General features: G+C 42.8%; 1 long non-coding RNA gene across 1 annotated transcript in view; it reads right to left on the bottom strand.

Annotated features, from left to right (window-relative positions):
• Positions 1 to 15,778, bottom strand: part of LOC138988899 (uncharacterized) — a 40,929-nt gene extending 25,151 nt beyond the window's left edge. The window contains exon 1 of the long non-coding RNA XR_011465145.1: positions 15,464 to 15,778. This is a non-coding gene — a long non-coding RNA (uncharacterized lncRNA). The remainder of the gene's footprint in view (positions 1 to 15,463) is intronic.
• Between the last annotated feature and the right edge of the window lie 399 nt (positions 15,779 to 16,177).

The following is a 16,177-nucleotide window of genomic DNA, read 5'->3' on the forward strand; positions in this document are numbered from 1 at the left end:
CTGGGGAAAAAATTAAATTATTCCTCTTCTATGACCTGTTAGGACCATTTCTCTACTATCCCATTCTCACTGAAATTACACATACTGGGATTTAAATCCTGCTTCTGTTACCAGTTATATTATTTTGGACTACTCAACTTCTTTGAACCTTAGTTTATTCATTTAAAAAATGTGGATAAAACTCTTATCTTACAAACTTATGTAAGAGCTAAATGGGATTTAAATGTCCAACCTAATACTTAATAATAGAAGGCATTCAATAAATATTAGTTTTCCCCCACCCTGTTCTTCATCTTTGCACTCACTCAATCTTTTGTCTGTTAACTTGCCAACTCCTCCCAAACCAGTGCCAACCCCACCTAACCATGTTAGCCTCTTGTTTTCTCTCCCACTTCCTTTTTTAAATAGACTAATTCTCTTTAATCCTCTTCCTCTTCTCTCAGATATAGCCATTTTATGCCACTTCTGTCTTATTCTACCTCTGCTGCTGCTGCTAAGTCGCTTCAGTCGTGTCCAACTCTGTGCGACCCCATAGACGGCAGCCCACCAGGCTCCCCCGTCCCTGGGATTCTCCAGGCAAGAACACTGGAGTGGGTTGCCATTTCCTTCTCCAATGCATGAAAGTGAAAAGTGAAAGTGAAGTCGCTCAGTCGTGTCCAACTCTTCGCGACTCCATGGACTGCAGCCTACCAGGCTCCTCCGTCCATGGGATTTTCCAGGCAAGAATACTGGAGTGGGGTGCCATTGCATGCTACCTCTAGCTCCTTCCAACTTTTCCATCTCTTATTTTTGCTCAGTTTACTTCTGGTTTTTACTTTTTATTTGGAAACCATCTCAAACTTGCAAGAACAGAAGAAAAAAATTACTTTTCCTGAAATATTTGAGAATAAGTTGTCTACATAATGCCTCCTCACCTCTAGATGTTTAGTATACTTCCTACAATCAAGGACATTCTTCTCATAACCTAATACAACTATCAAAGCCAGGAAATTAACACTGAAACATTACTATGATCTAATCCACAGATGCCATTCAAGTTTCACCTGTTCAAATTTATCCTTTAAAGTAAAAGGATCCAGTTTGTAGGAGACAGGAAGAATAAAAGAAAAGCAGGCCCCAGCAAGGGCCGCAAAAGAAATTTATAATTATTGATAAACTGGATGCTATAAGGTATGAGACTCTTGGAACAAGTCCAGAGGGAACAGTTCATAATCTTGAAAACAAGATATGATCCTGGGGTCAGAAAACTGACCCCAGACTGTTTCTCAACTGGCGTCTCAGAGCCACATGTTTTACGTATCTGATGGAAAATCTATAGATAAGAATATTAGTCTTAGTTACTGATTTGTTATTGATTACTGTTTCCTAATTACTCAATGGTTAATGATCATTTTGTTCTTTGGCCCTGAAGTCCACATGAGTTATAATTTAACTCCCTGCACATTCTTTCATTCACGGCTGGAAGTCTAATAAAGCTGCTTGGATTCAGTTTCGGGACCTTCACCTTGGAGCGGTGTTGGTTCCCTGATCCTCGCTTTTCTCTGAATTCTAGTGTCTCGTTTCTCATTCTCTCGCCGTATCACACTTGTGGAAACCCCGCTTGTCGAGCTGGTCTCGACACCAGTTCAGAACCACATGTGATATTTAGTTGTCACATGTCTCTAGTTTCCTTCAATCTAGAACAATTCTTTAGTCTTTCTTTGACTGGAAAGACTAGTTTTGAAAAACACTGACACTTAAGATCTCTCACAGTATTCTGTAGAATGTGTCTTGATTTGGGATTCTTTGTTGGATTCAGGTTATTCATCTTCTTCGGCATTTATAACTCACAACTGATTTGTATTTTTCTCATTGTATCCTGGTGATATTCATTTGAACACCTGAAGAAGATTCTGTCTATACGGCTTTTGATGGGGATGTGTCAAAAAATACAGAGCTTGAAGGGGCTCCCACTGGTCAGATTTGGGACAGTTTGAAGATCAAAATAAATAATCATGCTAATAGATTATAATCTGTTGAATAAAATACGATTCCATGAATTTATATCATACTGAACAACAAGATAGTTATATACACTCACAGCAACTCCCCAATACTTATTAATTGTGAAAGGAAAAAAAAGTACTTTTTTTGAGCAAAGGACTCATAAAAAGGCTTTCCTATTTGAAAACTCAATAGAGGAGGAATTTCCAATATAAAAAACATCTGTGGGGACTTCCCCGGTGGTCCATTGGCTAAGACTCCTCGCTCCCAATGCAGAGGGTCCTGATTTGGGTTTCCCTGTTGGATTCATGTTATTCCTCTTTGGCATCCATCCATCCCTGGTCAGGGAAGGAACTAGATCCCACATGCCGCAACTTAAGAGTGCGCATGCTTCAACTAAAACGTCCTTTATGCCACAGTGAAGACCTGGTGCAGCTAAATACATACATAAAAACATCTTTACATTCTGTTTAAAATTATTTCCTCACCAGAATAATAATTTCCAAACGTCCATACTGGTTTGCACCCTTTTCTTATAAAGAGAATGAACGAATTTTGTATAGTTTCATATTGGTTATTTGCCATCATTAAAAGTGATTCATGATCATTTTCTAAAAACTGGAAAATACAGAAGAATAGGAAAGGAAAACAGTCTCTTCTGGTATCACCACCGGAATGCAAGCACAAGTAACATCCTGGTAGGAACTCGATGTTTATGTGACATACTCAAGATCACACAGCTGGTGAGTCAGCACTGGAACAAAAACACAGACCAGTGGTCCTTGCATATTTGAATTGTCCTGATGCTGGTCACTGATACCTCTTGTTCTAATTGATTTTCTCAACATATAAAATAAAATAGCTTCATTTTCTGTTTCAGGAAAAATACATGCTTATTGAAAAATAAATAATATAGAAAGTACAGAGTAGAGAGTAAAATCACCCAGTCTTACTTACCATTCAATCACATCACTGTTTATTAATACATTATAATGCATTTATCTGGAAAATCTTTCCATATATATCATCATAAATTTTTTATGTATGTAGGGAGAAGGCAATGGCACCCCACTCCAGTACTCTTGCCTAGAAAATCCCATGGACAGAGGAGCCTGGTGGGCTGCAGTCCATGGGATCACTAAGAGTTGGACACGACTGAGCGATTTCACTTTCACTTTTCACTTTAATGCACTGGAGAAGGAAATGGCAACCCACTCCAGTGTCCTTGGCTGGAGAATCCCAGGGACGGGGGAGCCTGGTGGGCTGCCGTCTGTGGGGTTGCACAGAGTCGGATATAACTGAAGCGACTTAGTAGCAGCAGCAGAGAGAAAGAGAGGCAGAGTTTGTGTTCTGATTATCTCTCCATGTCCAAAATTCTTTTTGATAATTTCCTAGAAGTAGTATACCTCAGCTGAAAAAAATTTAAATTGTTGACAAACACTGCTAAACCACCTAAGGAATAATTACATTAATTTAGACTGTCACTGTATGAGACACTGCATTTCTCCACATGCTGTCAGAGATTAACAGAACTACATATTAGTTAAAATGGCTAAGGACAGATTTTAACAAGTAATATGTTATTGCAATGGGGAAGGAGGTTCGGTGTAAACTGAAGTCAGCTTTGATCGGTACAGAGGTAACTGGGTATTTTAAAGAGAAAATGAAGGAGAAGAGAGGAAGGTGAACTGGGGCTCAGCAGAGTAAGGGAAGTGAAAAATCAGAGTGTGTCAGTGTCAGTGCTGATTATGACAGCTGTGTTTGCCAGCTGGCAGTTACTGAAACCAGGAGTCACCCCCCTCACAGAGACTGGGAAACAGGCCCCAGCCTTCCTGATGAATGCATTTTAGTGGAATGGGTTTCAGGTCCTTTAGAAAGACACTCCTGAATTGTAGGGGATAGGCTATATCTCAAAGGGACAGAGGTAGGATTCACAGTTGTAAGGCCTTTTTACTAAATGCTCCAAGAAAGGGGGTTCAGGGGTCAAGAGTCAGGTGTTGGCTAGAACCAACAGAAAACTCTTTTGACAGTCTTGACTTTACTCAGGCAGGCAATTTAAGCGGAACTTGGGTCATCCTAGGGATGTGACCTGGAGCAGTTAGAAATTGTCAGTGCTGAAGTCTTTTAATGTGGGGGCAGAGGGGTTGACAAAACCATTTTTGTTGATAATTTGTAGTTTTCATAGGCCAAGGTTGGGAGCTAGTCAAGAAGAGGGCTCAGAGGAGCCTGGCTAGAATCTAGTCAAGGAAACAAAACCTTTGTCAATACTTGTCAATACTAGGCTTTGATATGTTTTTAATTTTGACCATTCTGAAAGCAAGAAAAAGTTACCATTTTTTTTCTTTTTTTGATACCATTGTTTTTATATTTTTTTATTTTATTTTTAAACTTTACAATATTGTATTGGTTTTGCCAAATATCGAAATGAATCTGCCACAGAAAGATATGGTACATATACACAATGGAGTATTACTCAGCCATTAAAAAGAATACATTTGAATCAGTTCTAATGAGGTGGATGAAACTGGAGCCTATTATATAGAATGAAGTAAGCCAGAAAGAAAAACACCAATACAGTATACTAACGCATATATATGGAATTTAGAAAGATGATACCATTGTTTTTAATTGCATTTTCTTGAAATTAGTAAAACTGAACTCCTTTATATATATATTTATCTTCTGTTATCCATATTTCTTCTTCTGTGGATTGACTGTTTATATCCTTTACCATTTTTTTAAGTTGAGATACTTATTTTTCTACCTACTGATTTGCAAGAGAGTGTTTTAGTTTGAAAATCTGAGAATTTTTCTTAATCCACTTGGCATTTAATAACCTGTCCTAGGCCACACTGCCCTGAAGACACTCAAACACTATTCCTGTGGCTGTAAGGATCAAATCAAGAGATGTTTCACCAATAAACTCAGTCAGTTGCCCTACTATCTACCCCAACGTTTTGTCCCTGAGGTTCTCTGAAAGAAGAAGGCCACGATGGGGCTCCCAGCTCCTGAAGGCATGTATATATCTCTGGATTGTAGATCAGACTCATAAGTTCAACAAGGTATGCTTCTCTGACCTCTGATAAAGCCTAAAAATCCTGACTACAAGCCTCTTTCTCTCCCTGCACCTTTCCCTCCTCCCAGGCTATACAGGGCACAGAACAATCCATAATATATAGAATGCTGTGATAGAATGCAAATCCATCTCAAAAAGCTGTCAACTTCCTGTTTTTCTGGTTGACTAGTTAATAATGTTATGGACAGAATGACCTAGAGTCTGGTTTGCAGATATATTAATTCAATGGATTGACAGCCATGAAGAATAAAGAAAGGATATATTTAAGGACTGATCTGGCCCACTTCTGTCTCATACTAAAGAGATGAGAAGTCTTCAAGCTCATGAGAAGGATGGAGACACCAAAGGCCAGCCTTCTGAAAATGCAGCTCCCTCTAAGGTCACAAGGAATGTTGACATTCTCAAGTCACTCCTGAGGAATACTGGAATGACCAGTGGGCTTAGAAGAAAAAGAAGCCTCACTCCCAGATCAGATCAGTCGCTCAGTCGTGTCCGATTCTTTGCAACCCCATGAATCGCAGCACACCAGGCTTCCCTGTCCATCACCAACTCCCGGAGTTCACTCAGACTCACATCCATCAAGTCAGTGATGCCATCCAGCCATCTCATCCTCTGTCATCCCCTTCTCCTCTTGCCCCCAATCCCTCCCAGCATCAGAGTCTTTTCCAATGAGTCAACTCTTCGCATGAGGTGGCCAAAGTACTGGAGTTTCAGCTTTAGCATCATTCCTTCCAAAGAAATCCCAGGGCTGATCTCCTTCAGAATGGACTAGTTGGATTTCTTTGCAGTCCAAGGGACTCTCAAGAGTCTTCTCCAGCACCACAGTTCAAAAGCATTAATCCTTTGGTGCTCAGCCTTCTTCACAGTCCAACTCTCAAAAACCACAGCCTTGACTAGATGAACCTTTGTTGGCAAAGTAATGTCTCTGCTTTTCAATATGCTATCTAGGTTGGTCCTAACTTTCCTTCCAAGGAGTAAGTGTCTTTTAATTTCATGGCTGCAGTCACCATCTGCAGTGATTTTGGAGCCCAGAAAAATAAAGTCTGACACTGTTTCCATTGTTTCCCCATCTATTTCCCATGAAGTGATGGGACCGGATGCCATGATCTTCATTTTCTGAATGTTGAGCTTTAAGCCAACTTTTTCACTCTCCTCTTTCACTTTCATCAAGAGGCTTTTTAGTTCCTCTTCACTTTCTGCCATAAGGGTGGTGTCATCTGCATATCTGAGGTTATTGATATTTCTCCCGGCAATCTTGATTCCAGCTTGTGCTTCCTCCAGTGCAGCGTTTCTCATGATGTACTCTGCATATAAGTTAAATAAGCAGGGTGACAATGTACAGCCTTGATGTACTCCTTTTCCTATTTGGAACCAGTCTGTTGTTCCATGTCCAGTTCTAACTTGCTTCCTGACCTGCATACAGATTTCTCAAGAGGCAAGTCAGGTGGTCTGGTATTCCCATTTCTTGAAGATTTTTCCACAGTTTATTGTGATCCACACAGTCAAAGCCTTTGGCATAGTCAATAAAGCAGAAATAGGTGTTTTACTGGAACTCTCTTGCTTTTTCCATGATCCAGCGGATGTTGGCAATTTGATCTCTGGTTCCTCTGCCTTTTCTAAAACCAGCTCGAACATCAGGAAGTTCACAGTTCACATATTGCTGAAGCCTGGCTTGGAGAATTTTGAGCATTACTTTACTAGCGTGTGAGATGAGTGCAATTGTGAGGTAGTTTGAGCATTCTTTGGCATTGCCTTTCTTTGGGACTGGAATGAAAACTGACCTTTTCCAGTCCTGTGGCCACTGCTGAGTTTTCCAAACTTGCTGGCATATTGAGTGCAGCACTTTCACAGCATCATCTTTCAGGATTTGGAATAGCTCAACTGGAATTCCATCACCTCCACTAGCTTTGTTCGTAGTGATGCTTTCTAAGGCCCACTTGACTTCACATTCCAGATGTCTGGCTCTAGGTCAGTGATCACACCATTGTGATTATCTGGGTTGTGAAGATCTTTTTTGTACAGTTCTTCTGTGTATTCTTGCCATCTCTTCTTAATATCTTCTGCTTCTGTTAGGTCCATACCATTTCTGTCCTTTATCAAGCCCATCTTTGCATGAAATGTTCCTTTGGTATCTCTGATTTTCTTGAAGAGATCTCTAGTCTTTCCCATTCTGTTGTTTTCCTCTATTTCTTTGCATTGATCGTTGAAGAAGGCTTTCTTATCTCTTCTTGCTATTCTTTGGAACTCTGCATTCAGAGGTTTATATCTTTTCTTTTCTCCTTTGCTTTTTGCTTCTCTTGTTTTCACAGCTATTTGTAAGGCCTCACCAGACAGTCTCCACCTTAAATAAGTAGAGATGCCTCATAAATGAAAAATATTATGCAGGAAAAGACGTTCTCCAAACTAAGAACGGGAGTCAAGGGTCTACCCTTTGGGCCACTGGCCCAAAGTTTAGAGAATGTGGTGTGAGTAGAGAAGCATTGATCAAGCAGGAAAGAAAGTGATCCACAGGTTCAGCACTTGATGTGCCGTGCTTAGTTACTCAGTCATGTCCAAGACCCCATTGACTGTAGCCTGCCAGGCTTCTCTGTCCATGGGGATTCTCCAGGCAAGAATACTGGAGTGGGTTGCCATGCCCTCCTCCAGGGGATCTTCTCAACCCAGGGACCGAACTCAGGTCTCCCACAAGGTAGGAGGATTTTTTACCATCTGAGCCACCAGAGAAGCCCACAGCACTTGCCAGTATTAATATTTACTTTCTTTATAATCTGTATGTGGCTTCCATCTTTCCTTTTCTTTTCTCTCCAGTATGAGAAGATCTAAGAGGTCAAGAGTTACTGTCATAACAGTCTTTGATGAAGAAATGCCTTTTGACCCCTAGATGACGTGGAAATTAGATCTCACATAAGGATATATGTAATGGAAGCACAAACAGAAACTCCTGCTATATTTTTAATTTTAATCTTCCCCCCAAAATTAAAAAAAAAAAAGGTAACAGCTGTTGTAAAAATTTCAGCAAAGATATATTTAAAGGAATGTCCCCTGTATCATTTATTTTATATTACAAATGACTTCTCTTGTGTTGTTGGAAGAGGGTGTTTGCTATGACCAGTGCATTTTCTTGGCAAAATTCTATTAGTCTTTGCCCTGCCCTTGGACTGCAAGGAGATCCAACCAGTCCATTCTAAAGGAGATCAGCCCTGGGATTTCTTTGGAAGGAATGATGCTAAAGCTGAAACTCCAGTACTTTGGCCACCTCATGCAAAGAGTTGACTCATTGGAAAAGACTCTGATGCTGGGAGGGATTGGGGGCAGGAGGAGAAGGGGATGACAGAGGATGAGATGGCTGGATGGCATCACTGACTCGATGGACGTGAGTCTCGGTGAACTCTGGGAGTTGACGGACAGGGAGGCCTGGCGTGCTGCGATTCATGGGATCACAAAGAGTCAGACATGACTGAGCGACTGAACTGAACTGAACAAATGACTTCAAAACAATAATTTACTCACTTTGCTCATTAATCTACAATTTGGGTAGGACTTTGTAGGGATAGCTTATCCCTGTTCCACATAGGATCTGCCAGGGCAGCTTGGCCGGAGGCTGGGGTATCCACTCACAAGTCTGACTCAACTGGATGTCAAGTTGTTTAAAAAGTCAGACAGATTTAAAGCTACAATTCTCATGAGGATATATTACCCAGATGGTTTTTAAAGAAAAATGAGAATCATAAATAAAAAGAACAAAGTAGTCTCCTCCTACTTGTTAAATATAATATTTTGAATTTAATATATATCTAAAATATAATATTTTAAAGTTAAAAACTTGACTTTCACAGAACTATAAAGTGAATAGGTGCCAAAGATTTATTCAACTCATTAATTAATTACATTAATTATTAAATAAGATGTTAAGACTGACTAAATGGATTAAAAACCAGTAATGTATATAGCAAGAAAAAGCAAGAGAGTTCCAGAAAAACATCTATTTCTGCTTTATTGACTATGCCAAAGCCTTTGAGTGTGTGGATCACAATAAACTGCAGAAAATTCTGAAAGAGATGGGAATACCAGACCACCTGATCTGCCTCTTGCATATGACCATCCATATGCAAGTCAGGAAGCAACAGTTAGAACTGGACATGGAACAACAGACTGGTTCCAAATGGGAAAAGGAGTACGTCAAGGCTGTATATTGTCACCCTGCTTATTTAACTTATATGCAGAGTACATCATGAGAAATGCTGGGCTGGAAGAAGCACAAGCTGGAATCAAGATTGCCAGGAGAAATATCAATAACCTCAGATATGCAGATGACACCATCTTTATGGCAGAAAGTGAAGAAGAACTAAAGAGGCTCTTGATAAAGGTGAAAGAGGAAAGTGAAAAAGTTGACTTAAAGCTCAACAATCAGAAAATTAAGATCATGGCATCCGGTCCTATCACTTCATGGCAAATATATGGGGAAACAGTGGGAACAGTGGCTGACTTTATGTTTTCAGCTCCAAAATCATTGCAGATGGTGACTGCAGCCATGAAATTAAAAGACACTTACTCCTTGGAAGGAATGTTATGACCAACCTAGATAGCATATTCAAAAGCAGAGACATTACTTTGCCAACAAAGGTTCATCTAGTCAAGGCTATGGTTTTTCCAGTAATCATGTATGGATATGAGAGTTGGACTGTGAAGAAAGCTGAGCACCGAAGAATTGATGGTTTTGAACTGTGGTGTTGGAGAAGACTCTTGAGAGTCCCTTGGACTGCAAGGAGATCCAATCAGTCCACTCTAAAGGAGATCAGTCCTGGGTGTTCATTGGAAGGACTGATGTGGTAGCTGAAACGCCAGTACTTTGGCCACCTGATGCCAAGAGCTGACTCATTTGCAAAGACCCTGATGCTGGAAAAGATTGAGGGCAGGAGGAGAAGGGGATGACAAAGGATGAAATGGTTGGATGGCATCATCAACTCGATGGACATGGGTTTGGGTAGACCCCAGGAGTTGGTGATGGACAGGGAGGCCTGGCGTGCTGAGGTTCATGGGGTCGCAAAGAGTCGGACACGACTGAGTGACTGAACTGAACTGAACTGAACTGAATGTATATAGCATATCAGGAATGATCAAATTTATTTTCTAATAGATTCTTAATCACTTACTATCCAAAGATGCAACAAAATGCCATGTTTGGAGTTATCATTTCTACTGGAAGAGTCAATTGTATCTCTACTGAATAATGCTCATTTCTGGGGAAATGACTTCCATTGCTCAGTCTCGGTTGATGTACCGAACAAACCGTCCCTCCAAAATCCCATTGTCCAAGACAGGCATGTGCCCCAGGCCAAGTCAAAAGGGGCATTGCATTCTCTCAGTGCGAGATGCAGACACAAATGTGTCCCCCAACCGGGGGCTGAAAGACATAGTCAGACTTGGCTGGGACTTTTGTAGGAGCCACTGCATTTTCAGGGGCACTTGATCCTGGAAGGTTTACGGTCTGAACCTGCTGCCAGGTGTTCTGGTATTACATAAAGCCTGAAAGGCAGAAGTGCATGAGGATGGAGACAGACAAGAGAGGACAATGGCATCTTGATGACTTGAATTACACCCTGGATACCTGCTGCCTGACTACAGCCCTAATCCAAGACTTCTCAGTTATAGTCAATATACTTCCATTCTTTGGTTAGTTTAAGCCAAGTAAATGGATTCCTCACAATAGACTTCTCCAGTCCTGGCTTCTCCTTCTATGCTAGCCCCCTAAACATATATTCATATTCACTTCTCTGTGCTTCAATTTCCCTTCTATCAAAAGAATAAACAATACAAAGAATTGTCAAGATTAAATACATAATAAACCCAAATATACTTTTACAAATGCTAAAGCAAAAGAAATATCACATAACTTTTCCTAAATTAAATTCTATCTAGTACTGTTCATTACTACAACATGAACCCTCCCAATATCAGTCATTATTGGGTGTTCTTTAACTCTTGAGTGTTACAGTCTGTCAAAAAATTACCTAGGAAAGACTGTTTGGTCTTTGATATATACCATGGTTGCTACCGGGATGTTTGTTATCCAAGACCATGCATGCTACACACAGGCAGGTGGCTCCACAACCTCTTTGTCATCTAGGGGATTAAGCAAATTTCACACAGCTCCTGAGACTAAAGTGCCAATCACAGAGCTGTACCAAGTATGTCAGCTCATCCATCAGGAGTCCTACTGGCTGCTAGGACACTTGCATACAAGACATGTATCCTTGTAGATTCCTCTGCCCACTTTTCCTCATGCCCCTGGAGCCACTGCTAATCTTGAGCAATTCCCTCTCTTTCAACCCAGTGACTCCATCTCCAGGTCATCTCTGCCCGCTGAGGAACACCCGGCTAAATTCACCTCCCACATAAGAGCCTGGATCACATTCTATAACAGATTCCCTGTAACTTCTGATCTGGGCAGGGAAACACACAAAGAAATTAACAACCGGTGATAGGCAGCCTCCAAGAGGACTCCCCGTGGTCCCCACCTCCTGGTCCTCACACACCCGTGTAATCCTCTCCCCTTAAGGGTGGGCTAGACCTAGTGACTCACTCCTAACAAACAGAATACAGCAGAAGTGATAGAATGACGCCTCCAAAATTAGCTTAAAACAGCAAGAACGTCTAGTCTTGTTTGATCTTACTCTCCCTCACTGCTCTGAGGGAAGCCAGAGGCCAAACTATGAACTTCCCCAAAGAGGATCCCACGTGGCAAGGAACTAATATCTAGGACCACGGCCAGAGAGAGCCCAAGGCTTGCCAAAAGCCACGTGAATGAACTTGGAAGCAGATGGATTCTCCCCAAGATTCGCCTTGAGATGACTATAACCCTGGCCAAAGCCTGGAGTGCAGCCTCAAGAGGGACCCTGAGCCAGCTACACAGCTGACTCCTGACTGACAGAAACTGTGAGATCAGAAATGGTGCTCGTTTTAAGACTTACTAAGATTTCAGATAATTTGGTACACAGTATCGTATTACTAATACACCACTTTCAGGATCAGAAGTCTAGAATTGCCTAGAAAAGCAAGTGAATTTACATTTTCCTTTCTTTGAAAGTCTATTCAGACAGGGACTAGGGCACAGCAATTAATAGCTTGGTAACTTATCCCATGACAACCACAAGCAAATTACTTGAAATGATACAAGAGGGCTAACAAGAAGCTCTACCAAGGGAAATTACCACCTTCTGGCATTGACAGTCCAAACTTCATCCCACAGTGAAGATAATCAGCACGCTTCTAAGCCCCTCCAATGGAAGGAAGAAACAAGAGCCTGAGGCTCAGGGGAAGGGCAGGGAGGCAGGGGCTACAAGCCCCTTCAGCTGCTCACTGGGATCCCTCAACAAACCCAGACCTTTTCCTGTGTCTGTGAGAAAATAACAAGTTTCAGTCTAGGTGCTCAAGGTTAATGGAATTTCTAGATAAAAGTCCTCAAAGGCTAGAACTCCTATCCCTAAAAGAGAACCCTGTCCTAAATGGGAAGATTCTGGAGCAGTCCTGAGAATAAAAGTCTGCCATGAAGACTGCTTCCAGGAACAGGAGCCCCTTAGACAACTCTGGACACAGAGGGAGTATCTGTGGGTCCCAGAGGTGGGATTATGGGACTCAGCCATGGTGTCCACCACCATGAATCAGAACATTCATGCACAGGGTGTGGGGCAGGCTTGGCTCCCCCACTGCCTTGGTGCTCAATGTCAGGGGTTCCCGCAGAAACCCAACCGTATTCAAGACTAATCATGGAGCCTAGACTGGCACCACACTTTGAGCCCTGAATGTGGACAGAATGCATCTGAAAATGTTTTCTGGTCAAATATGTTCTTAGCGCTCCACCATTATTCAGTCAACAGCTTTCCTGCTTGTGTGAGCCCTCCTGTTTATCCACGTGGGCAACAATCAGGATAGGGAAGGGAAACCCAGTGCTGGAAGCAGAACGAGACTGAGGTATCTCTCCTGGATGCTTCTGCCTTGCCACCTGCGACAGGTCTTGTACTGTCCCCTGGAGGATGGAAATCCTGATTGCAGTGAGAAGCAAAGATTGGGATCCAGTAATGACTTCCTCAGGGCCAGCGTCTGAGGTGTTTTAAGCCACCGCCTCACCTTCGGTGAGCATCTGGTATATGAGAAAGATCACCGACATGAGTCACATCCCCTGAGTTCTCTAGTCATGGCTTTTCTACCTAATGGATGGGTGACCGAACATCTCTGAACTTCAACTGAAAAAATCAAATTAAATGAGAACACTTCTGGTTTCTAGTCCAGAATGTAAAGAACTTGAGAGTTGTCTCTCCTGTCTACACACACACACACAAAGATGAACAAACTACAGACTAGTAACCCTTATCTCCCCAAAGAACTGAGGTCACAGGCCAAACATCTGCCTCCCCAAACTGAAGAGACCAACAAACAGATACAGAAAATCATAATTTTTTGGAACAGAAATCCAAGAGCAGAAACCTTGGAGAGAATCAGAACCCAGGTAGGGAAACCTAAATATAACTAACAAATTTCTGGAGACTCAGTGTGAACAAGTCTGAGAGTTAGAGATCCTCACCTTTTGTAAGTTTTATGTCCAGGAGCCCCACTAACTTTTCACAGTGAAGATCAGAGAAAAATTCCCTAGTGCTTCCAGCAGGAAGGGAAAATGGCTGTTTTTATTTATGCCCAGAACATGTTGTTCTGCAAAGCACTGCCTTTAAGAGTTTTACTAGACCCTAACCTACTGGGATTTTACCAGAGCCTGGAGATGGAAAATATTCAAATCCAGTCCCCTCTAAGCCTTCCTGTCTTAGCTAACAGAGAAAAACAAAATGAAACTGAGAAGCATTGGCAAAGGTCAGCACAGGCTCACTAAAGACTGAGACCTAATCATAGGAGCACAGAGCACTTCCTCCCTCCCCTCATCCACCCTACCCCGACCCCCCTCGCATCACAGGGCTCCTGTACGATAGGGGAACACGATGGAAAGAACTGTGTGTCTCAGGAAAGAGTTAAGAAGTCTCTAGGGAAACTCAGGGACAATGAAGGAGACAAAAATAAGGATGTCAGTGGACAAGGAGCCTCTCACAGCTCCAGCAAACAGTAAACACAGCTTAATGCCTGGCCAGATCAACATAAATTCTAATTCAGCTCCTTTTACTCAGTACATCATGCCCAGTTTTCAACCCAAACTTGTAAAACATCCTAAAAGACAAGCGAAATGATGAATGTGCAGTATTATAGACTAGATCATCTAAAGCAGAAACGAATTTTTCTATACCTTAAGCTAGTTTGCTCTCTAAGCCTGCCCCACCTGACAGGAACTAAAGGTTGCTTTTCTAGGGGCATTTTCCAGAAGCCAGAGTAGGTGAATAGCCTAGGGGAGCCAGGATGAGCTGTACTGCCCTAACTTCTCCACTCCTCTGGAGCATAAGTGGCAGTGGTAGTATACCAGATAGTGCCAGTGGCTTGTTTGTGATACATTCAGGCTATGGATCTGAAGGTTGGCCTTTGGCTTGGCCTGGAGCTTGAGACCTAAGTCCACCTGCCCACAACCTGGAATCAGCACCCCAGACTCTAGCCAGCCTGGCTCCAAGAGGCCTCAGTGGTCCTGGTGAGATAGGCCTGGGATCGGGGTTCATGAGTTGGTACTTAGGCCAGGGTGATTTGTTTTGCCCAAGGGTCAGCAGCTGGGTTCATGTTCTTCTACAGCCAAGTCTGCAGCCCTCCAGGTTGGGGAAACAAAGGGAAACCCACGGCAGTATTGGGAGGCTGTCCATGCTGGGCCCTTCCCCTTGCCCTCCTGCTGCTTGCTGAATAATAAATAGAACTGTGTTCTTTAAAAAAGTTTTTTTAGGTGGGAGATTGACAACCTGATAAGATGAAGTAAGATGAGAAGACCCAGTCAGGAATCAAGTTTAACTGGGTAACTCTATGCAGTGTCTGAATGATTTGTGTATAGATAAGAAAGGACACGTCATCAGAGTAGGAAACAGACCACTAAAAAATTGAAACACAGTGGCAGACAGACGCCCCCTTTGGTGAGGGTGAATAAAAGGACACTGATGGGGTGGGTACAACATAAAAGGGTAGTGACCGGAGATGAGAATGTCAAGGTTAGAGAGGAAGCTGGATGTCCCAGGGGGACCCATCAGGAATGGTGTCTTCCACCAGTTTCCACAACACAGGAAGTTTAGCTCCCCTGGGTGTTGGGCGGCACCCCTGGCTGCAGTGAGCTTGATGGAAAGTCTGCAGAAAGCTGTCTTCAACAGGGAGTTACCAAGGTGGCCAATGGAAACAGAAAGGACCGCCTGCAGCCAGAAGCGCTGCAGGGAACAAGACGGCAGCCAAATCCACGCACTCCCACGTCCCCATGCCATTACAGGCCTTCACACTCACCCCAAGGCATTCTTTCACCCCGTCCTCCCTGGGAGTCTCTCTCCTCCGTTCATCCAGGTTCTACTGGATTGTACAGAGGCCCTGGGTAGCACAAGCTGTGCTGGGAAGAAGGATACAGGAAGGAAGGGAAGAGATTAATCACCATTTCCACAGAGACAGTGAGTCCTGGTTCAGGTCAGCCACTTTCAGGCATGTTTCCAAGCTGGGAAATAAGAGCCCAGGTGACATGGGGTGAAGACCAAAACAAAGGGATCCCACAGGAGGCTAAATAGCCCTTTAGGGAAAGATTCTCCAACCCCATGAAGTGCTGACTCACCCAGCTGTCATCTGCACCCCTACCCTCTCCGCTTCACTTCTGACAGCCTCACTTTAACTCAGACTCAATGGGACTTGATTTCAATCCTCCCCAGACAGTCCCAGGTGGCTTCCTTTGTCCCTACAGTCACAGGTGTGATGTTCAGCCTTCCCTGGAGGCTTAGATGTGGTCCACCCCCTTATCCAATGCCTCTTCCTCCAACAGGAGCTTGTTTCTCTCCATTCACCAGAGCCTCTCTTGAGGAGGCCCTACAAGCAGCATGAGGAAGCTTCTAGACTCTCTCCTCCACCTTGATGAACAGGAGCACCTGGAGAGAAGAGTCATCAATGGAGACAATTTCCAAATTTAGGAGAATGAGACAAGGTCGGGCTGAGGTCAGGCCACCCATTAAGGTCTGG

Source organism: Bos mutus, chromosome 8 (assembly GCF_027580195.1).
Source record: "Bos mutus isolate GX-2022 chromosome 8, NWIPB_WYAK_1.1, whole genome shotgun sequence".
In the NCBI taxonomy this organism is placed as follows: domain Eukaryota; kingdom Metazoa; phylum Chordata; class Mammalia; order Artiodactyla; family Bovidae; genus Bos; species Bos mutus.